Here is a 23,040-nt window from a genome sequence, read left to right on the forward strand (position 1 = left end):
TCGTGTGCAAAACTTTTTCCTGGGGAGACACAACACAAATATCTGCTCACCCCAGATAGAGACCCCATGTCAGACCAGACAACACCGAAGTGCAGCTCGTTGTACCAAGGAGTTTTAATGGGGTTACTTAGAGGAATAAGAGTGAGAGATTACTTAAGGAGCAGGCATTACTCACAGACAGCTGCATTACCAAAGCCCATCCCAGCACAAGTGACAGTTCACAAAAGGTGGAAACATGAAGCACGCTACACAGCCGGCAGGCAGCTCAGCAGCTTGAAAGAGACCCAGTTGATCTAAAACTCTCCCAGGCAGCTCGCTGGTTTCTGCTTCTTCAAGGCAGCCGGTCTGGTCTCAGAGTCTTCTTGACAACTCAGCTTCTGTCAGTCTGAGAGTGACTCTCAGTTTTTTTATTCTTTACTCTTGCAGGGAGGGGCCTAGTGAATCTGGTCAGTTTCAGGGACTTCCTGAAGCTATTTCGAGTTGTTACCTTCTTGTTTAGAAAGCAAGCCCATGGGACTGAGAGTTTCAATCTCAGAGGAAACTGCTATGTGACAATGACTGTTCTTAGCCTTGGGGTCCTTTGTATAAGAGCAGAATGCCTATGGGGCTCTTAGCATCATGTGAGGTGTTTGATGCTCCCTGCGCCTCACCCACCATTTGGTTCAGACTAAACACACAGTGATGGGAATTGAGGATGCTAGAGGCATCTCATCTGGGACCTCAGCATGCTGTTCCCTGCTCTATAAACCTCAAGGGCTCTCCCTTAGCTGCAGGACACATCAAAGGCCCCTTGGATGTTCTGAGCCCCAGGTCTGGACTATCTCTATAACCTCATTTATATGTGCACATTATGTCCAGCCCTTGTCACATGGGACACAGCGTATAAGCTGGGATTCATATGGAGAAGTGGAGTCATCCGGAATATAAAGAAGATGGGTTAGAGCAAGCTGACCTTACGTGGGAGAGGTGCTTGCCCAGTTGGACTGCAATACCCACAGTTAGTTCTGTGGCCAGCAGGACAGAGAGCTGGGAAGGAAATACACACAGGTGGGGAGACCAACAGCACCCGGCCGGAACCCACACTGGTCTCCCATTATGTCCCAGTGTAGAGCTCCCGTGTCAGGGTCGACCCACAGGAAATACTGGAAATGTTGTCAAAGAGACGGTCTCAGGAGGTGAAGAAACTTTCCCAGGAGATCAAGTGTGGCAAGAAAGGAAGCAGAGGCAGCTTTCATGTCACTCCACGCGACCAGGCGGAGCGTGTCGGGATGCTTGGGTTGCCTCGGGGTCTCAGTCCTGGTTTTCGGATTATAACTATGGCCGTTTCCCTTCCTCTTTGATACTCTCATGCAGATCCTCTTCTGGACAACCCTAACCCAGAGGACATTTCAGGAAACACATTGCAGCTCTCTCTCTCTCTCTCTCTCTCTCTCTCTCTCTCTCTCTCTCTCTCAGATTTATCTATTTATTTTATATATGAGTACACTGTAGTTGTCTTCAGACACACCAGAAGAGGGCATCGGATCCCATTACAGATGGTTGTGAGCCACCATGTGGTTGCTGGGACTTGAACTCAGGACCTCTGGAAGAGCAGTCAGTATTCATAACCACTGAGCCATCTCTCCAGCCCTTTAATGGTTTTTCAAGACAGGATTTCTCTGTATAGCCTTGGCTGTTATGAAACTTGCTGTGTAGACCAGGCTGGCCTTGAACTCATAGATATCCACCTGCCTCTGCCACCCAAGCACTGGGACTAAAGGCATGTACTGCCACCCAGCAGTGCAGCTCATTCAAGTTTGACCAGACACAGTGCCCCAGCCCACTCCCTTTGCCGAGAACATTCCACATTCCTCTCCTGAACAGCACTCCTCTCTCTGTATTTACCGCAGCAGTGCCCAGAACGGTCAGTCAGTACCTGCAGGCCTTGAACCTCAGCACACTGTCTTGTAGGAAGCTCTCTAACATCCATTCCCTGCTCTCAAATTCGAAGGCACCGTTCGATGAACGCTGTGTCAGCTGCTGTCCTAAACACTTACCCTTTGAGGCAGAGGTTTCTATGACCCATGGTTCGCAGATAAGGAAGCTAAAGTCCCAGAGGCAGAAGGGCTTGAACAGAGCATCGCCGAGTTACCCAGAGGCAGAATCTAAACTCTGTCTGATCTCAAGCCCGAAAATTCTTAACCACCTAGCGATTCTTTTAAAAATATCTTTTATTTGTTTTTTGACATTTTCATACACATATACATATGTGTTGTGACCATAGTCATCAAGACTCCCCTCTCACTTTCCCCAGTTACTTCCTAATATGTCCATCAAGTGGTTATTTTTAATTACATTTATTTCTGTACTTGTCCTGTGGTTGCACACGTGCCACGGCATGCACACGGGGGTCGGAGGGCAGCTTGGGGGAAACATACTCTCTTTCCAACATGTACCAAGGGGATCAAACTCACTCTGTCAAGCTTGGTGGCAATTGCCTTGGTCTGCTGAGCCATCCCTCAGCCTGATCCGACCAGTTCTTAAGTAGGAAATATGAAGCAGGCGAAAGAGATGAGTAGCTATTAGATTGGCTGGGATGGGAGGCTTCTTTTGGAAGAAGCCTTCAGTTCCATTTTTTGTTTAGATTTATTTTTCATTAGTGAATATGTTTGCATATCTGTGTATTATGAGCATGTGAGTGCAAGTACCTAAGGAAGCCAGGAGAAGGCTCTGGATCCTGTGGAGTTACAGACAGTTGGGAACGGCCCCACACGGATGGTCAGAAGTGAACCCTCGTCCTTTGCAAGAGCAGCCAGCTCTCATCCATGTTGAACCACCTCTCCATTTTTCTATTTTTAAGTTATTTCTTTCGTTTTGTGTGCTTGCTCTGAGATAGCCTCAGCTAGCTTGAAATCAGGCTAGCTTTGAACTCACGATCCTCCCATTCCCATCTCTGGAATGCTGAGTTTACAGTGGTGTACCTCTTGGGATCTTTAAAAGGCAGAGCTGGGGCACACCAGTTACTCCCAGGAGGACGTGCTCTGTGCACTGAGAGGTAGGAGAGGGCAGAAGCCGGGGTTAGGGATGGGGGTGTTGGGGTGAGGGATGTGGTGGTGGGGTGTCCAAGGCCCACAGATCTTGAAGCATTGAACTTGTGCATGAGGAATTGGTGGTGGTTTGAATGAAAATGGCCCCCATAGGCTCAGAGGGAAGTATGTCACTGAGGGTGGGCTTTGAGGTTTCAGATGCTCAAGCCAAGCCCAGTGTCCCTCTCTTCCTTCTACCTAGATAGAACTCTCAGCTACCACTCTAGTGCTGTGTCTGCCTGTATGCCACCATGTTTCCTTGCCATGACAACAATGGACTAAAACTCCGAACTATAAGTCAATTAAATGTTTTTCTTTATAAGAATTGCTGTGATCATGGTGTCTCTTTGCAGCAAAAGAAACCCTAAGACAAAGGTCTCCCATGAATCTGGGACCACAGCTCTAAGCTAAGATTCACAGCTGAATGACAGACTTCTCTGGGTGGTGCCCCATTGAGATACCCTGGATACCCAAGCAAATCAGCAGAAATAGAATTCAGGTCCCCTAAAGGGATGGGAGGAAAGCCCAATCCAGCCCTGTCAGGAAGGGCTCTGTCCAGGGTCGTGGATGATGGAAAGAGGACAGTAGTTAGAATCACATCTCCAGGCTCGGGATAGATGGGAGACTTGAATGCCAAACACGAGACTCACTTCAGGCAATTCTTGACTTCTGACACACACCTTATAAGACAGGGAGGGAGACACTCGGGGTAAAATGAACATGAAACTCAGCAAGCATACAGTGACTTCCAAAGCACCATGCAGATGTCCTTCCCTGGCCACAGTAAGGTGGCATGCTCTGAGCCCAAGCCAGTGCCTTGCTTAGTGGCTGTTCTCTCCCTGGCGCCTTTCTCCTCTGGTGTCTATGTCTTCCTGGGTAAACTGAGACCACGACGAGTCCCCCTGGAGCTACTGAGAATGTGAACAAAAGACCAGAGTAAGTGATCTCTGGAACCTACCTCTTGCTGCAGCAGCTGGTAGCTGCTTTCACACACACAATCAACACCGGGCCAGGCTCCTTGGCTAGGCGCCTCAGGCTGGATATCTGTGTTGAGCAGAGGGAACACTCTGCTGGGGGTGGAACTCCTGGGGTAGGAGTGGCAGGGGGCAGGGAACGAAAGATGAGCCTAGCAGTAGAGCCAGCAAGAAGGATTGAGCCCCAAATTAGGGAGGTAAGACAGAGTCCTACCCAGGCAAGCTATGGGAATAATGGAAAAGTGAGCTGGGGTTTCCGGAAGAAAACACACTTAAACAGGGCAGGTTGATTCGTGTCTGGAAACCCAGCACTTGGAAGGTAGAGACCAGAGGGAGGATCAGTGCTTCAAGGCCAGGCCAGATGAGAACACTACATGAGAACACCCTTCCAACCCCCCCCCCAACTCTTTCACACACACATACACAGACAGACTACATGGCAACATGCCTCCCCTCACACACACACATAGCCAGACTACATAAGACCATGCCCCCCCACCCCCAGCCATATCTATGTTCAAGAGTGACTAATTAGAACTTTGTGACTGTGAAGAGCCTGAGTATTACAGACTCAGAACCAAATTATTTTGAGCTGTCTTAAGTCTCCTTAATAGCTGGTTGTTCACTGTTCACTTCTGCCTCAGACCTAACACCGTCCCGTGTCTGTCACATTTGGGGATGCATGAATAGACCAGTAGTTCTCACCAGTTCCTAAACAAGAATGTCATCAGATATCTAAAACCTACAGTGGAGGTGTCCCCACTTTCCTAGAGCCCTCCTACCTTATCTGCAAAACACCCAGACACATAGCAGGAAGAGAAACTAGGGACTGGACAGAGCTAAGACCACAAGCACACAGATAGAAGTTCATCCACTCCCTCTCCCTGGACCCATGACCTGCTGCTCTCCCAGCATCCTTTGCAGGAGGCAGTAGAACCTGTCTTTGTGTACCTAATGCTATTCTCTCGGGCCTGGTTCAGGAAGCCTCCCATTCCATGGTTCCAGCCCCTCCCAGTGCCTGGAACGGTTTTGAGAGTCATATGCTCACAATGGCAGAGCCACAAACAGCCTGGGAGCCAACCCCCACTCCCAACCTGGAAAAATAAGCAAGAGGGAAAAAAAAGAAGCCTTCGTGCTAGCAAGCTATTACATCCTGAGCCTAATGTCAATAACTGCCAGCAGAAGCAGTTAGTTTAGGGGAGGCCTTGGAACTTGGGGACACTGCGAATCAGAGTGGGAAATGGGGGGTGGCTGTGGACATCGGAGAACACAGCCACTCCGATGAGGGTGCTAAGCTTCATATGCCTCATTGACTGGACCTTCCATGAGCGGAGGGGCCCACGGGGCTGTGGGTGAGTTATTGGCTGAGGAAAAGTCCTTAGAGAATTCAGCTTGGCTTTTGTATTTTTCCAACTTGAGTTGAGTTAAGCAGGATCTGATGAAAGCAAGAAGGGGGAGTTACCTCAGGGAGACACAGGAGACATTGCCCCCTTGGGAGATGGAGCTGTGAGGTAGATAGAGCAAGGTTCTCTGTGTTACAAAGCCCCCAGCCTTACGGTTCTGAAGCTCTCACTGCAGAGAGGGCCAGACCCCTCCCTGAAGGCTTCATGGTGCCCGGGTGTCCCTCTTGGAGCTTTTGGAAGGACTGGAGACAGACTGGTTGGTTCTCCCTTACCACTTCTGACACCTCTGGACAGAGGGCACCCTGCAAAGCTGGTGCCCTTCCCCTCTCCCCACCTCTGCAAAATGAGCTGGGCATTGTCATCCAAACTATTTCGAAAGTGTACCCTCCGCCCTGACCAGAAACTAGGACCTAAGACAGCTGCAGTAGATAGCTACTGGTGACTGCCACCTGCTTGGGGACTGGGGACTGGGGGCTGGGGCCGGGGAGACCGACATAAAGCAACAAGGCCCCATAGCGCTAGCTGAAGGGGTATAGTTGCGGTTGGCCCTCAGGATGCTGGTGCCTCTCAGTCCGAGAGCACAGTGCAGGACTTCCTGTACAGCTGGGGCTCGTTAACCTGAAGCCTTGACATGGAAAGGGAGGAGTGAAGAAGTCCAGATGTGTCACCAGCATTCAGAACAGAGGCCGACTGGAGCCTAGGAAGAAGCAGATTGTGCCTGCCAGCCTGCGCCGGGCGGCCTTCTCCTTCCTACTTCTGTCTGTGCGCACTACGTCAGCCTCACCAGGAACAAACCAGACCTAGGTAAGCCGGAGACCGCGGAGCAGGCTCAGTCCCCAAAACGTGTCTTGGCTCTGAAACAAGAGCAAATAGGGGGCTGGGTGTTGGGGGAGCCCAAGGAAGAACAAAAGAACTTGCGCTACGGGATTCTGTGAAGGTTTGGAGTGGTTGATTTCAGAGATCTTGGCTGCGTAGGGAATCTTATCACCAATGCCAGAGAACATGAAGTCCAGATTCCATCTGTCTCACAGACAGCCCGTGTCTCCACAGTCGGAGCTGAGAAGCCGAACGAGGAAGGTAGTCAGGAAGCCTGGTGGAAAGTCATCCCTTCTGGTGACTTCATAGTCCTTCAAGAATCCTTTCAGAAAGCATAGACTGTTTTTAAGGGAGCTTCAACTCATGTCCCCACAGAAGGGTGGGTTTATATACCAGCCTCGTTACTTACTTGGAGATTTCTGAGCCCTAGTGCCTTTCAGATGGGATCACAGCAGTTGCTGGACAGGTTCCCTGTGGAGGACCAAGTGAATAAAATGTACAAGCTATGTGTTTTAGTTGGGGTTTCCATTGCGGTGAACAGATACCATGACTAAAGCAACTCTTATAAGTGTAACATTTAATTGGGGCTAGCTTACAGGTTCAGAGGTTCAGTCCATTATCATCAAGGCAGGAGCATGGCAGCTTCCAGGCAGGCATGGTGCAGGAGGTGAGAGTTCTACACCTTGATCTGAAAGCTGTTAGGGGAAGACTGAGAGTCTTAAAGGCCACACCCACAGTGACAGGCCACACCTCCTCCAACAAGGCCACACCTCCTCCGACAAGGCCACACTTCCAAATAGTGCCACTCCCTGGGCCAAACACGTACAAACCACCACACCACGAATCACCATCATGACACAGTGACTTTAACGTTGAGCGTCAGACCTCGGCCTTCAGTCTCATTCATTAGGATCCTACTTGACAGCTGAGGAATTTGGGTTCCATTGGGGGGGTGTTGTGAGGAAGAGTCTGGCTTGAAACCCAAAGCAGGACCCCAGCGCCCAGGCTTGGCTCTCCTGTGTGCTTCCTAGGCAGAATAGTTCGTTCACAGTGCTCAGGGTGAGGCTGAAATCTACAGTGGGATGGTGCCAAACAATTATTCAGAGAGAGATTCCGGGAGTGGGCAGGGTTTGAGCTGACGTCATCTAAGGAAAATTATGTTCCCCGGAGAAGGAAGGGGAGGTGAGGGGAGCCTCTGCAGGCAGTGGTGGCAAGTGGAGGTAGAGCAGGTGCAGGGAGGGGAGACACAAGGGGCAGGTCCAGAGCCATGGAAGCCACGACTGGCTGATCCCAAGGATGCCAGGGCAGAGACCTCAGCAGGGGCAGAGACCTTGGCAGGGGCCTCACAGTAAACAGGTTTTTGTTGTTATTTTACAGAAAGAAGCCATCAGTTTGGGAAGGGGAGGAATCAAGGTCTCATGTAGCCCAGGATGGCCCTATGTAGCTGAGGCTATCCTTAACTCCTCCAGGGACCTTCCATCATCACCTCTCAAGTGCTGGGTTTGCACCTGTGCAGGAGCCATCGATTTTCCTCCAGCTCCTATGATAACGTTATTCAACAATGAGCTCTATGAGGCCAAGGACCTGGGGGCCTCTCCATTATCTGGTCCAGTTGCCAGTAGGCATCTCAGACACATATTCCATAAACAGAAACAGAAGGTGCATGTTTCCGTCCATCTCTCTTTTTCCTTATCTATCTCTATTTGTGGCGAGTTTACATGTGTGCCATCAGACAGACAACTTCATCTTTCCCCTGCAAAGCAGGCAGGCTGACAGGGCAGAGAGCTGGCGAGCTGGCGACAGATAAGGAATGCATCAGGCCCCCACAAGTGTCTATCTCAGGACACACACTACACTGGAAAGAAGCCATGGTGGTCTCCCCATTCCACACCTGGACATGAGCTGCCGTTGGGAGAGAGCTCTGCCAGAGCCTCCCAAGTTTTACAAGTAGCACTGTGCTGGTTACTACTGTTATAACCCATCTTTGCAAGGATCCATGAACCAAAACCAGCTTTGAGAGACAGAGCCAGCAGCTCACTCTTTTTTTTTTTTTTAAAGATTTATTTATTTAATGTATATGAGTACACTGTAGCTGTCTTCAGACACACCAGAAGAGGGCATCAGATCTCATTATAGATGGTTGTGAGCCACCATGTGGTTGCTGGGATTTGAACTCAGGACCCCTGGAAGAGCAATCAGTGCTCTTAACCACTGAGCCATCTCTCCAGCCCCCAGCAGCTCACTCTACAGCAAAGGGCAAGTGGGCTTATTGCCTCGGATAAAATACTTGTGTCCTACGGAAGTGAGGACTCGAGAGTTACCTCAGCATCTGGGAGGCACCAGGGATGAGCTGGCCATGTGCTGCCCACCTGTAATCCCAGAATTTGCAAACTGGATGCTGGAGAACCAAGAGTTCATGGCCAAGGGATGGAAAGATATCTCAGCAGCCCTTGCAGAGGACCTGAGTTTGGTCCCCAGCATCCATGTGGCAGTTGTAACAGTCTATCACTCCGTTCCAAGGCATTCTGTGTCCTCTTCTAGCCTCTGAGGTCATGGACAATGGATACATGCAGACAACAAACACAGAGAAAATAAATAAATCTTAAAAGAAAAGATTTGAGTTACGCTCAAGAATTCTCCAAACACAGTCTAGTGTGGCCCCATGACTGGATCTGTTTGTCACCTCATGACCCCATGTAGAGGCATCTGCTAGAACACAAGGCACCGGACTGGAGAGATGGCTCAGTGGTTAAGAGCACTGGCTGCTCTTCCAGAGGTCCTGAATTCAATTCCCAGCAACCACATGGTGGCTCACAACCATCTGTAATGGGATCTGATGCCCTCTTCTGGTGTGTCTGAAGACAGCTACAGTGTAGTTATATATAATAAATAAACCTTAAACACACACACACACACAAGGCACCGAGTAAAGCTTGAATTTGAGGGGAAAAATTAATACTTTTTAGAATATGATGTATTGTTAAATATTTAAGACATACTAAAACATATATATAAACATATATAAACACAAACATTTTTTTAAAAAATATTTTACTTATATGAGTATATGTATATACTCATGTACTTATGTATATGAGTACATTGTAGCTGTCTTGAGATACACCAGGATCTGTTACAGATGGTTGTGAGCCACCATGTGGTTGCTGGGAATTGAACTCAGGAACTCTGGAAGAGCAGTCAGTACTCTTAACCCCTGAGCCATCTCTCCAGCCCCACACACACCATTTTAAACCAAAAATTCAAACTGAATTTGAATTTCGGAAGTCCCATGGTTTTATTTTCGGTATCTGACTGCACACTCTGAAGGCTGACAGTGGGGGCAGAGGAAGCGATACAAGCACATCCATTCATGACTCCTTCCTGTCTTCTGCTTGAGACCAGGTTAGCTCCTAATTAGGGAACAAAGTCACCCTTGACCAGTGCCCCCTCCCCAACCCTGGGCAGCCACAGCTCTTTGCAGTGTGAATGGTCATCAATCCACGGGAGCTCCCTGCTAGTACACAATTCCTGGAGGATTTTAGAAGGTGCTACTGGTAGCAGGTACTTCAACTTGCCATCTCAGGAAGGTGCATTGTGCTGCTTTTTGTTTTGTTTGGGTTGAAGGAAACTAGTGGGTTTGTTTGTTTTATGTATGTGAGTACACTGTAGCTGTCTTCAGACACACCAGAGGAGAGCATCGGATCCCATTACAGATGGTTGTGAGCCACCATGTGGGTTTCTGGGATTCCAACTCAGGACCTTTGGAAGAGCAGTCAGTGCTCTTAACCGCTGAGCCATCTCTCCAGCCTGAAAACTCAACTTGCCATCTCAAAAAAATATAAAAACAAACAAAAAAACCCAAAAAACAAAACAAAAAAACTCAAAAAAAGAAAACCAAAAAACCCTTGCTGTTGCCATGGCAACTGTACCTACATGGCAGGGCACGCTGGCTGCAGCACCCAGAGAACATTTCCATGCATTATCTCAGTGTCCTGAGGACTATGAAATGCACAGGATCACTCTAGCTTTAGGGATTAGGAACTGAAGCCCAGTGTCTGAGAAGGTTGTACAGACACCCAGCCTGTCAAATGGCACAGCGGGAAGTGGCTTATCCGGAGAGGAAGTATGGAGATCTGCAGTGTGCTTAGTGTGGGCTAAGAGCTTTACTCTCCTTATCCAGCGGAGCCTCAGGACTCCTTCAGACGTGTGCATATCAGCCCCTGGGGATCATGTGACATGCCCAGACTCCGAGGACTCGAGGAATGCAGCATTCAGATGAGACTCCACTGCTGGCTGTGGTAGAGCAGCCTTGGGAAGCAGCATCGCAGGTGATCTGGGCAGCTGCGGGGATGAAACCAGGGCTCCAGGCGAGCTAAGCAGTCTGCACGCCCAGCCCAGCCCGGATGTCCTTGAAACTACCTGGGGATAAACATATTCCTCCCATAGCGATTGGGTTTTGTTTTGCTTTTTAATTTATTTATTTTATAGATGTGAGTGCACCATTGCTGTCTTCAGACACACCAGAAGAGGGCACTGGATCCCATTACAGACGGTTGTGAGCCACCATGTGGTTGCTGGGAATTGAACTCAGGACCTCTGGAAGAGCAGTCAGTGCTCTTAACCACTGAGCCGCCTCTCCAGACCCTTACATGGTGATTTTCAGTTTTCCTCCTTGTACCTGAGCTGTCATTAGGACACGCCGGTATGGATTCAGACAAGATAACTCACTGGGTAAAGACATGGGTCTACAAGTCTCATGTCCTGGCTTCAATCTCCAGGAGTCACATGGTAAAGGAAAAGGGTTCTCAAGAGTTGTCCTCTGGCTTCCACACATGCTGTGGCATGCATGTAACACACACACACACACACACACACACACACACACACACACACACACTAAATAAATAAGAAAAAACTTAAAGGATACTCTAGAATGGTTAGGCATGGTGGTTCATGCCTGGGATCCTAGCATTTTGGTGTCCCACCCTGAGCTCTAGGCTGGCCGGAGATACTGTCTAAACAAGTTGAGAGAAAAAGACACTGCGCTGCTCCCTCGAGGCCTTCTGCTGATTTCCCATGCATCCTTGCAAGGGATTATCTCTGGAACGGCCAGCAGCAGAGAAGTCATGTTTAGCCCTTGTCTCTAGCCATGTAAAAGTGGAAAAGAACATCATCACAAAGTTAGAACTATCCTCAGGAAGCCAAGGAGACAGCTGCTGGTCACGTTTGGTGTGCAGTGGATCGGGCTAGCCCAGATGCCTGTCCTGTTCTCCTACCAACTCCTCCAGGACCTGTTTCTTTCTGTGGATGCTTTCCACATTGCTCGCCTCTTTGGAAAGTCACCAGTATCCCCCAAAAAGGACCTCTTGGATCATACTGTCCGTGTCCACCCAGGGGTAGATATAAAGAACAGCCTTCCCAGATGAATGCCTGGGATACTCTCCAGTGTCACAAGAAGAAGGGGGGAAAATGGCTCCGAGCTTACTTACTTTCAGCTCAGGCAGCTGTGTTCTGTGGGCCCTCTGTGGGGTGTATTCTGGAGTCCTGAGGGAAAAAGGCTTTGACTTATTCCAGCACGGAACAGCTATTTATAGCCACCAAGCGTGGGAAATGCTGGGCGTGGGACACTCGATCGACAACTCAGTGAGAATCGGGCTTGCAGGAACAGGCCACAGAGACCCGGGGAACATTTGACAAAGTCTGTGGCTGCATGGACTCTGGCCACCCACGGGCATGGGCTAGCTACCTTGGAACAAGTTACAGAACTGTCTTGACCTCAGATTCCAATGTGTGAAAGATTAGGAACTCCCGGCACACGTGGTTTATGTAAAGAGCACATGAGATAGTGTACACAGAGGCTGATCAGTGGTGCAGGGGGAGCTCTGTCTCCGTGACCTCTGAGCCTACGGCTTCTCCATCCCTGGATTTAGCCAACCTCAGAGCAAATATATTAAACACTCAAGTCACACTGCGGCCAACACGTGCAATGATAGCCCCTCTGTACTGAGCATAGACCAATTTTTTTTTTTTAAATCAGAATTTCCTAGGTAATACAGTGTAACATTTAGTTTCTTAACCCTTTCCTTGTAGTGGGAATTAAAGGTAAATTACGATTTAAGTAAACAGGGGTGAGGGGTGGCAATTTGCCTTCTTATCTAAGGGGCTTATCTAATACCCATAGCTGTTGGCATCCCTGGGAATCCTGGAACCGTGATCCTTGACTGTAAGAGTTCGTTGCTGTCATCTATAGTGGGTAGGTAAGAAGACAGAACAGGGATCATAGGGGGGAGCAGGCAGAGGGGCCTTAACTGGCTTCATCTTTCACACAGGTTGATTCTTAGAGCCATGACAGGCATTCACTCTACACACACACACACACACACACACACACACACACACACACACACACACACACACATTCCCAGTGGATAAATAACTTGGCCAGGAAGCAGAAGAACATCTGAAACCCTGGGACTAGAGGTATAGGCACTTAGGTGATAGGAACTGAACCCAGGGCCTCTGTAAGAGAAGAAAGTGAGAAGAAAGTGCTCTTAATTGCTAAGCCTTCTCTCCAGCCTTGTCCTTTTACTTAAAATTGTTTTATCTGTTCTTGTGTGTGTGTGTGTGTCTGTGTATGTGTATCAGTGTGTGTGTGTATCTGTGTGTCTCTGTGTGTGTGTCTCTGTGTGTGTGTCTCTGTGTGTATGTGTGTGTGCACGTGTCTGTGTGTGTGTCTCTGTGTATGTGTATCAGTGTGTGTGTGTCTGTGTGTGTCTTTGTGTGTGTGTGTGCACGTGTCTGTGTGTGTGTGTCTGTGTGTCTGTCTGTCTGTGTGTCTGTGTGCGCACGCGCGCATGCGAGTGTGCAGGCCAGAGATCAACATCCAGAGCTTTTTTCAATTGCTCTCTGAAGGGCTCCCTAACAGGCCTGAACGCAGCAAACATGGCGCCTACAGGTTTTGCCTTGTACCCTTCTCTCTCCTGGAAACTGTTAGATTACATTCCTAAAGCTACCCGTGATGAGACAGGCTGACTCCACGTCAGGCTTCAAATTGGCAGTTCAGGAGATTAGGGCCTAAAAACCCAGGCTTCAGGCAGCCAGTCAGAAAGTGCTCTGCCATCAGAAACTGCCCCACCACCTGGCCTGAAACAAGGACAATGGGTCAGCAGTTTCCAGACAGCCCCCACACCCTGGGAATGGAATGTCCTTAGAGATAGAGTAAGACAAAGCTTAATTCCCCCAATGTGCTTTAATTTGGGTCGGGTGAGCTTACTTCAGGGTCTCTATCTTGGTAGTGGGAGACCCCAGCATGCTGGACTTGTGCAGAATAAGACACTGTGTTTACATACAGTTTGAGTCCAGGTGTCATACTTAGGTGAATCATGGGCCCTTATACCTGCACGGTCTGGCCCATTCCCTGACCACTGACTCATTCCTGAGACAAAACGCCAAGGTCCAGCAATCAAAACCCATTATTTGTCTATCATGTCCAATCAAGACTTACCCACTCTCCCCATCCAGACTCCTTTTCTCTTTAAAAAGAAAAACAAACCCAGGCATAACCACCTGCTGTTGCTTGTGCCTGCCTTAGCCTGACCCAGAGGCAAGCTTCCCCTCACCCCAGGCCCTTCACGATAATAAATCTTCTTTGTGCTGAGTTGTGCTGAGAAGTTGCTGTCTGGCTGGGTCTTGACCCTCAGGGGTTGCCCCACCCCTTACACTCTCCACTTTAAGTTTTGAGACAGGATCTCCTGTCTAACCCGGAGCTTACCAATTGGGCCAGAGATCCTCCTGTCTTTGCCCCTCTCCCCAGCATTGAAATTGATTACAGACATTGTCCACGCGCTGAGTTTTAAAATGGGTCCTCACGTTTGTGTCCAAAGTCCCTTTCTCACTGGGCCATCTCTGTAGCCCTGTTGTGACATTTTTCCTAGTTTCTCTACACAATGTGATGATGCCCTTTGATCCAATTCAGCCTATTTACCAGGTAGGCAGTTCCTGAGAGGCAACCTTTAGAAGAATTTCTTAGGTTTTCTAATTGTCCCTCTTTCCCTTGCAGGAGACAGGAAGGTGTAAAGAGGGTGGCTCCTCTGATCCCTTTCCGTGATCAGATAAGCTTAGCGCAGAGCTGTTTCCTGACTAGGGCCCCCTAGCCCTTCTGATTACAGCCCCTCCACAGGGGCCCCTCAGGGTTGGGCTCTCCCCAGGGTCCTCAGAGGGCGTCCAGCTGCGGTTCTGGAAGCCTTCCAACCACTTCTGGTTCCTGCATCTGCCTGGGCTGGCTGAGATTCTCTGCCCCTTCCCCACCCCGGCTTTCAGAGCTGAGTTTGACCTCGAATCTCCATGGATCTGAATCTCATTGTTGATTTTCAGAGTGTCTGTCTGTCTGTCTGTCTATCTATCTATCTATCTATCTATCTATCTATCTATCTATCTATCTATGTCTCCTTCTCCCCCTCCCATTTGACCAGAAGTCATCAAGGAGCCCAGGTTGGCTTTGAACTCAGGACAATCCTCCTGCCTCCAGCTTCTAAGGACCGGAATTATAAAAGTCACCACGCTCAACTTTTTCTTAGAGTAAGAATGGTGGGGACAACTTCCAAGCTCTTAACCTAGTGTTGGAGTGAAAGTGGAAGTGTGCACATGTGCAAGTGTGGTAAAGTGTGTGTGTGTGTGTGTGTGTGTGTGTGTGTGAATACGTGTGTGTGTTTGCAGGAACATATGCCCAAATGTGGTTGAGTGTGAGACTGTATTGGTATGAGTGTCTGTGCCTGTGTGCGGGTATGGACATTCGTGGGTATGGACGCGCGCGCACACACACACACACACACACACACACACACACACACACACACACGTGCTTAAAATTTAAGTTTTAAAGAGCTGGAGAGATGGCTTAGCTGTTAGGACCACGAAGTGGTCCTTAGTTCAATTCCCAGCAACCACGTGGTAGCTCACAACCATCTACATTGGGGTCTGATGCCCTCTAGTGGCACTCGGGTGTACATGCAGATAGAGCACTCATACATAAACATTAAAAAAAAAAAAAAACACAAAAACTTCTAGGTTTTAAAATCAAGTAAAAAGGGCACTCCTGAGATGGTTTTATGCGGTGCATTGTTTAGGCTTAGAGATGGGGAGTATCGTACTCAAGTTACAAACACTCTTGGCCTAAATAGCATTCATTTACTGAGGATTTTTTATAAGATATTTTTATTTCTATGTACATGACTGTTTGAGCTACATGCATCTATGTCCAGCATGTGTGTTTCTGATGCCCACGGAGGCCAGAAGAGAGCATTCGATCCCCTGAAGCTGGGATTGTGAATTGTTGCGAGCCATCAGATGAGCACTGGAAACCAAACCCAGGTCCTCTACAAGGGCAGCAAATGCTCTTAACCACTGAGCCACCGTTCCAGCCCTTGTTTGCTGTTTGAGATGTCTTTGGGAAGACGTCTGTTGGCAGTGTGGGGCTGTCAGGCATGTTGAAGTTTCTCGAGCATCAGTCAGCAGGAAAGGCAATCTGGACCAGAAAGAGAGGGCGGCTGTTGGTATTCTAAGCTCCACCCCCACAGCTACCTGGGAACAGCCGGGTACGCTCCTCCCCGAGTCGCCTAGCAACAGCCAGCTGTGCCTGCCGATGTAAGGGGCTGCTTGACCCTCCTTGCTCTTTTACCCTCTCTTACCCCTCTTGCTCTTTGTTCTTCTCTGTTCTTGCCCCCATGCCCCCCTCCACGTGCCCATGGCCGGCCGCCTTTCCTCTCTTCTACTCTTCTCTCATTAAACCTCTCCACGTGGAACCATGGTGTTTGGGTGTCTTCTGTCTGGCCGACGTTCGAAAACCTAACAGCGGCTCCTCTCACTTTCCCTGTTTTCATCTTTGTATACTGTCTCACTTCCATATTTCTCTGATTCAATCAAGGACAGAAAATATTCCGGGGCATAAGACTACGCGCATAGTTGCTCCGTTCTCTCTCATCATGATTCTTTTTTTTTTTTTTTTTTTTTTTTCCGGAGCTGGGGACCGAACCCAGGGCCTTACGCTTGCTAGGCAATCGCTCTACCACTGAGCTAAATCCCCAACCCCTTCTCATCATGATTCTTAAACAATACTGTGTAAGAGCTAGTCACAGGCATGTGCATGGCTTCAGCACCGTGAATCATGTAGGCTGCTTGAACCTAACAGGAGAGGGGCTTCAGTTATAGAAACTGTGAGACTTCTACGTCTGAGGATTTGTATACCTGCAGAGGTCCTACACACCCACAACGGATACTGGGAGATGACTGTACTATGCAAACGAGACAGTTGCTCCTGGCTTTGAGGTAGAAAGCAAGCAGATGACGGCTTAGTTTGTTAGAAGCTGAGGTGGTCTACCAGGGTCAACCGAGATGCCACTGCTGCAGTCACAGGGGCTCAGGGGGCCCAAGTGGAAGGAAAATGTTCAGAGGACAGTCTCGGAAGGCTCCCAGCCTTCCCATGCACAGCCCAGACCACTCGTCTTGGCCCATCTCCATTCATTCACCCTCCCTCTTAGCTCGGTTGTGTCCACTAGTGGTTAGATTAGAGGTCATTTTGACCACCGGATGCTCCTTGCAGCCTGTGCCGAGGACAGAGGGCAGGATCTAGCTGGTGAGTCTGGGAGAACTTAAAAGGAGGTCTCTGGTCCCCACCGCTTGCTGTCAGGAGTCACAGAGATGCAGAAGATTGCTACCGTGTCCTGGGGAATGGGAGGTGTTCCCTGCTCTCAGCCTACTCTAAAGCTTTTACAGACAAGAAAGTGGAGGTGCAAAGGGATGATGAACGCCGGCCCCAAACAAAAGGTGCAGGGCTGGGATTCAAACTTGTATCCTGACTTAATCCCTACTCCTTCCTTTTCAGGGCCCAAGCTAAAACAGCATGGGTAACCCCCACCCCCACCCCCGCTCTTCACGGCCTCAGCTGCCGTTGCCTGTCCCCAGATGCACAGGCGGATTCTGTGGATGACTTGGCAGCGGGCCGGCTGGAAAGTTGGCCTCAAGCCCCCATTGTCTCAGCGTTTTACAACTGGTCCTGGGTAGGGGGCTGGGGAGGAGGCCACTTTTCATGGGAATTCAGACAGGGAAGGAGGGTGAGCCCTATAACTGGGACTCAGGCCAGGAGAACAAGAGAGCTGGGACGCAGCCAGGGCTCTGTGCCTCCTCCCCAGGGAGCATCCAGCTGTGGCATAGCCCAGCAGGCCTGACCAGATGTAGGATGGGGCGAGGTTGGGGCGGGGGACGTGTGGGACTGCTGCTGATAAAGTGTGGTCAGCAGGAGAGAGACAAAGAATAAAGGGCAGTTGAAGATCCAAGGGGTGGGGCCCTGCTGTGCAGGCTGATGGGGACTTCTGAAGCAGGCTTCTGGGAGAAGGGGACTACAGTGTCCCAAGTCCTTAGAGGTGAGCAGGAAGGGACTGGCCTCCCTGGTGGGTCAGATCACAGGTAAGAGGAACAAAAACAAACAAACAAACAAACAAAAAAAAAAAACCCGTGAGCTAACATCTGGCTCTCTTGGGACAGTTTTACGCTGTTCAATCTGTCTCAAATTTATGACCGGAAATACAGTATAATAAGAAACAAGGTTGGGGGCCAGGGGTGTGGCTCAGTTAGCAGAGTACTTGCCTAGCACGTGCCAAACTATGGCTTCAACTCAGTAAAATGGATCATAGCGGTGTACATCTGTAATCCCCATCCTTGGGAGGGGGAGGCTGGAGGGCAAGAAGTCTAAGGTCCATCCTTGGGCTATGTAATGAGTTCAAGGTTATCCTGGGATGCACAAGACTGTCCAGAGAGAAAAGGAGAGCTGAAGATATGGTCAGTGGTGACAATTGCTTGCTGATCTTGCAGAGAGTGGACGGTCTATTCCCAGTAGCCATTTTGGGCAGCTCACAAGTGCCTACGAACTGAATCGCCAGGCATATGATGGCCTCTTCTGACCTCTGCGGTCACCCGAACGTAAATGTACATCCCCTGCTACATACATGTACATGTAATTTAGAACACAGACTAAATCTGAAATGAAGAGAAGTCGGTGGTGGCTGTGCACGCCTTTAATCCCAGAGCTTGCTTGGGATACACAGGAAGGCAGATCTCAGAGTTCGAGGACAGCCTGGTCTACAGAGTGAGTTCCAGGACAGCCAGGAATGCACAGTGAAATTCTATCTGGGGATGGGGGTTGAGAGACAAAAGCAAAAGAAAACACAAAGAAAAGAGATGGATGGGGCAGGCAAGCTGGGGGTATGGAACACGTCCAAGGCTTAGAAGTTCCTGCTGCCTGTGACGCTGGTGACATTCTCATACAATAAAAAACAGAAAACATCCATTGTCCAGCCTGACTGGACATCCTGTAGTTTTGTTTGCTAAATACAGTCACTCTGGCCTTGGGGGCGATTTCCAGTAGGAGACACCAAAAGCTGTTACGTAGAAAATATGTCATCGGATTTGCATAGGGACCGAAGAAGACAGTAATAAGGCTCAGGGTAGGCATCTGCTAGGAGACTGAGGCCAGGGTTTTAGGAATGACACATGTGTGAACAGACGGGGGATTTGTCAAAAGAGGTCAAGTCGACGGGCCTTGGTGAGTCATTGAGGGTAGGAAACTGAGAAAATGGGACGGGGAAGGCTGACGCTACACAGATGGTGGCGACCTTTCCTGAGCTAGGAAGGAGAAAAGGAGAAGCATGGCCCAGCTTTTGGCATGATGATCCTGAGTGGCTGAGACAGCTGGAGTGCAAGTGTAGAGTGCAGGCTCCCTGTGCTCTGGGGGCGTGTGGGCAGCGACATCGGGGCGGGGCGGGGGGGTGGACTTGGAGAGGAAAACTGAAACCATGGACGAGACAGTGTGTGGACTGAGAGAAGATGGGACCAAGATGGGAACCTTGGGTGGGGGTTGGGGGGAGAATAGGCACAGTCTGGAGAAAGCAGGAGAGAGGCCAAGCCAGGATCAGAGCCAGAGGTCAAGGCAGAGATGTGGGGAAATCTGAAGAGTCTCTTCACGATGACGCTGCAAGTCAAAATAGGAGGGCGAATGAGAGTGAAGGCTACCAAAGTGGCAGGGAGCACAGTGTGGGTCAAGGAGCAACTCCATTGCTAGAGGGCCTGTTTACTACACACGAAGCCCCGAGGTCCACTAACAGTATTGAATAACGGAGGGCAGAGGCGCACCCAGGACCCACAGGGCTGAGGAAGGAGGCCTACCCTGGGTTTGAGCTCTCGAAATAAATAAGTAAATAACCTAAACACAAGGATGTCCATTGATTAAAAAATAGTCCCCCTGGCTGCAGCTACTGGTACCAGAAGAGGGAGTTGCAGTGGACCAGTGACCTCAGGGCATGAGCACAAGAGATGGGGGGACAATGGAAATGGAGACCATGTACTTTGGCTGGAGAGGACAGCTAAGCAGTTAAGAGCATTTGCTATTTGTGTTAGCCGGGGTTTCTATTGCTACAACGCAACACCCTGACTGAAAAGCAAGTTAGGGAGGACAGGGTTTATTTGGCCTGCATATCCAGAACATTATCTACCATTGGAGGAAGTCAGGACAGGAACCCAAGCAGGGCTAGAACCTGGAGCAGAAGCTGATGCTGAGGCCCTACAGAGAGGTGCTGCTTACTGGCTTGCATCTTATGGCTTGCTTGGCCTGTCTTCTTTTAGAACCCGGGACCACCAGCTCACAGATGGCACCACCCACAATGGGCCAGGCCTTCTCCCATAATTAATCACTAATTAAGAAAATGCCTCAGAGCTGGATCTCATAGAGACCTTTCCCCAACTGAGGCTCCCTTTTCTGTGGTGATCCCAGCTTGTGTCAAGTTGACACAGAACCAGCCAGGACACTATTCTTGCCGAGGACCTGAGTTCAGTCCCAGCACCCACTTCAGACCGTCTACAACAGCTTGCCGTTTCAGATCCAGGGATGTTCTGATCCCCGGTGGTATCTGTACTCACATGTATACTTCCAGAAAGAAATAAACCAAAAGGACCCCAGCCTGCACAGATCAGGCAGAGTAAATAACACTGCCGTCAGGGACTGAGACCGACCTCACTTTAAGTCTTCCTCCATGATCTGCCCCCAGATGCCCACCAGCCAGTGACTACCAACCATGCCACATGTAAGAGACAGGAGGTCTTTTCCTCAACCTCCAGAGGATGAAGACTACGATTGAGGACGGTGATAATGATGAAGATGATGTCGGTGGTGATGGTGATGATGGTGGTGGTGGCCCACCCTTCATTCTTTCACCAGCACCTGGCCATGGACGTCAAATCTCCAAGCTCTGAGAGCCTTCCAGCTGACATTCGAAGTCCAGGTTGGGGAGAGTCCAGTGCAAGCATGGAAATTTGAGCTCAAATCTCCAGAGCCCACGTTAAACTGTGCATACTGGCATGTGGCTGTAGTTCCAGAACTGCTACAGGGAGGCTGGAGAAAGACACAGAAGAATTCCAGGAAGCTCATGGGCCAGCTTTCCTGGAGTACACAGTAGTGAATGACAAAGAGATCCTGATTCTAAATGAGAAGAAGGCGAAGATGTATGGACACCAGGTTTGTCCTCAGACCTCCACCATGGTGCATGCCAGCACACACACACACACACACACACACACACACACACACACTTTCATGTGTGAAGGTGATTTAAATAGCCATATGGAAAAGCCCCTAGCCCTACCATCCCAGACACTAACAGTAAGTGACCTAAGACTTATGAATGAGGAGCGGCCAATGTGTGATTCCAAGTCACCCTCAGCCAGTGTCTGAAAAAAGGAAGAGAAGCCACCCGCAGAGGCGTGATATGGAAATACTAAGACCCGGGGCAGCAGTGACACTTGCCTTAAATCCCAGCACTCCGGGATTTCTCTGAGTTCAAGGCCAGCCTTGTCTACAGAGCGGGCATTTTCCCTCAGCAGCTGCAGGGGAGCATTGCGGAACTAAGCAGTTTAACAGAAGCTAAGGTAAGTGGTTAGCTGGGGGAAGTTCTGCCGAAGCAGGCCATTTAAGATCAGTTAGCTAAGATAAGCTAAATTAAGCTGGCAGCCTAAGTTAGCTGGGACATCCTGACCTGGGGTTCCTAGAATAGAGTTGGGTAATTTTTCTTACGATTCTCCATCAAGTAGATGAAACTCTGGTTAAACCTGAAATGGCCTCCGCAAGGATACAAAATGGAGGATGCTCTGCACTGTCTTTGTTGGTTTACAAGGGATTCCATTAGGCTCCTCCTAGGGGCCTAGCAACAGCTTGCGTCATCACGTGCCGCCATTGCCGGCCGGGTGTGTCCGGGGCAGCACGTAAGAGGACCATTCACTATTAGAGCCTCTCTCTCCTCCTTTTCTCACCTTCCTCTCTCTTCCTCCTCTTCTCTTTCACTTTTTCTCTCTCTGTTCCCACGTGTTCCTCTCTTTCTTTCTTCTGTCCTTCTCTTTCCCCCCTTTCTCTGCTCTTGGGACTCTGTCTGCAGTCTGTCTCTGTTCCCTTCTCCAGGTCCTCATTGGCCGCCCCCCCCCCCCCCCCCCGCCAAATAAAATTCCTTTATACCAGGTCTGTGGAGTGGCGTGATTTCTCAGGGGACCAGAATAAACCCTTTCTCCCTTGAGATTTTTTTATTTTATTTTTTTTAAAGATTTATTTATTTATTTCATGTATGTGGGTACATTGTTGCTGACTTCAGACACCAGAAGAGGGCATCAGGTTCCATTACAGATGGTTGTGAGCCACCATGTGGTTGCTGGGAATTGAACTCACGACCTCTGGAAGAGCAGTCAGTGCTCTTAACCGCTGAGCCATCTCTCCAGTCCCCTTGAGTTTTTTTTTTTTAATGACATTTGTGTGTGTGTGTGTGTGTGTGTGTGTGTGTGTGTGTGTGTGTGCACGTGCGCGCACGTGCATGAGTCAACAATTTAAGATCAGTTAACCAAAATAAGCAATTTTTGTATGTGTGCACATGCCACACTTTGCGTGTGGAGGTCAGGGGACAATCTGGAGGAACCGTTGCTGCTCTTTCCACTGTGTAGGTCTCGAGGATTGAACTCAGGATGTCGGGTTTGACAGCAAGCTCCTTCACCCCCTAAGCCATCACACCAGCCCCCTCTCCACAAACGGCTTATCGTCATAGTATTTAACACTTTGATTTATGTGTAGGGGTGTTTTGACCTCATACGTGCATGTTCATCACATGCCTGCTACCCGCAGAGGGCAGATGAGGGGATTGGATCCCCTGGAACTGGAGTTACAGCAGGTTCCGCCACGTGGGTGCTGGAAATCTAATCCAGTTCCTCTGGAGGAGCAGCCAGAGCTCTTAAGCACTGGGCCATCTCTTTAGCCCCTTGTCAGGGGATTTTATCACATCAACAGAAAACAAAAATCAGGGCACCAGCAGAGACAAAATCATGAAAAACTCTGATTGGTGTATGTTGTTGTAAAATTATAAAAAATAAAAAACTGTCTTTATTCCCCACTAGGTCCGGCACCCTAGTGCCCCAAGATATCTGCTGGATATCTTAATTCTCAGTCAGCAAAGCGTCTTACCTGCTCTGCTCCATCCCATATCACACTGCCAAAGGCCTCTCTCTGAGCTGGCAGCAATCTCTCTACCTATCTAGTTCCCAAGGCAGGTTTCCATGCCAGAAACACACAGCCCAACTCTGTGGTGGCCCAGACCAGCCGCCGCACACTTTCTTACACTTAAATCGCTACAAGAAAGAACACAGAACACAATAACCTTTGGCCCAATTTATAAGATATAATTGCCCACCTAAACATACAAAACC

At 49.4% G+C, this 23,040-nt stretch overlaps 3 long non-coding RNA genes across 3 annotated transcripts; 1 reads left to right on the forward strand and 2 right to left on the reverse strand.

Moving 5' to 3' along the window:
* Positions 1–5,867: 5,867 nt before the first annotated feature.
* On the forward strand, positions 5,868–10,704 carry LOC102549213 (uncharacterized). Its single transcript, XR_352242.5, has 2 exons — positions 5,868–6,246; positions 10,439–10,704. It is a non-coding gene; the product is annotated as an uncharacterized LOC102549213 (long non-coding RNA).
* LOC120101531 (uncharacterized) lies at positions 6,313–7,261 on the reverse strand. The gene is made up of 3 exons (XR_005502113.2): positions 6,855–7,261; positions 6,668–6,729; positions 6,313–6,580 (listed from the first exon to the last, which is right to left on the reverse strand). It is a non-coding gene; the product is annotated as an uncharacterized LOC120101531 (long non-coding RNA).
* Positions 10,705–10,726: 22 nt separating the features above from the next.
* Positions 10,727–22,475, reverse strand: LOC120101532 (uncharacterized). The gene is made up of 3 exons (XR_005502114.2): positions 21,374–22,475; positions 20,378–20,695; positions 10,727–15,781 (listed from the first exon to the last, which is right to left on the reverse strand). It is a non-coding gene; the product is annotated as an uncharacterized LOC120101532 (long non-coding RNA).
* Positions 22,476–23,040: the final 565 nt, after the last annotated feature.

The sequence above is a fragment of the Rattus norvegicus genome, chromosome 3 (genome assembly GCF_036323735.1).
Source record: "Rattus norvegicus strain BN/NHsdMcwi chromosome 3, GRCr8, whole genome shotgun sequence".
NCBI lineage: Eukaryota > Metazoa > Chordata > Mammalia > Rodentia > Muridae > Rattus > Rattus norvegicus.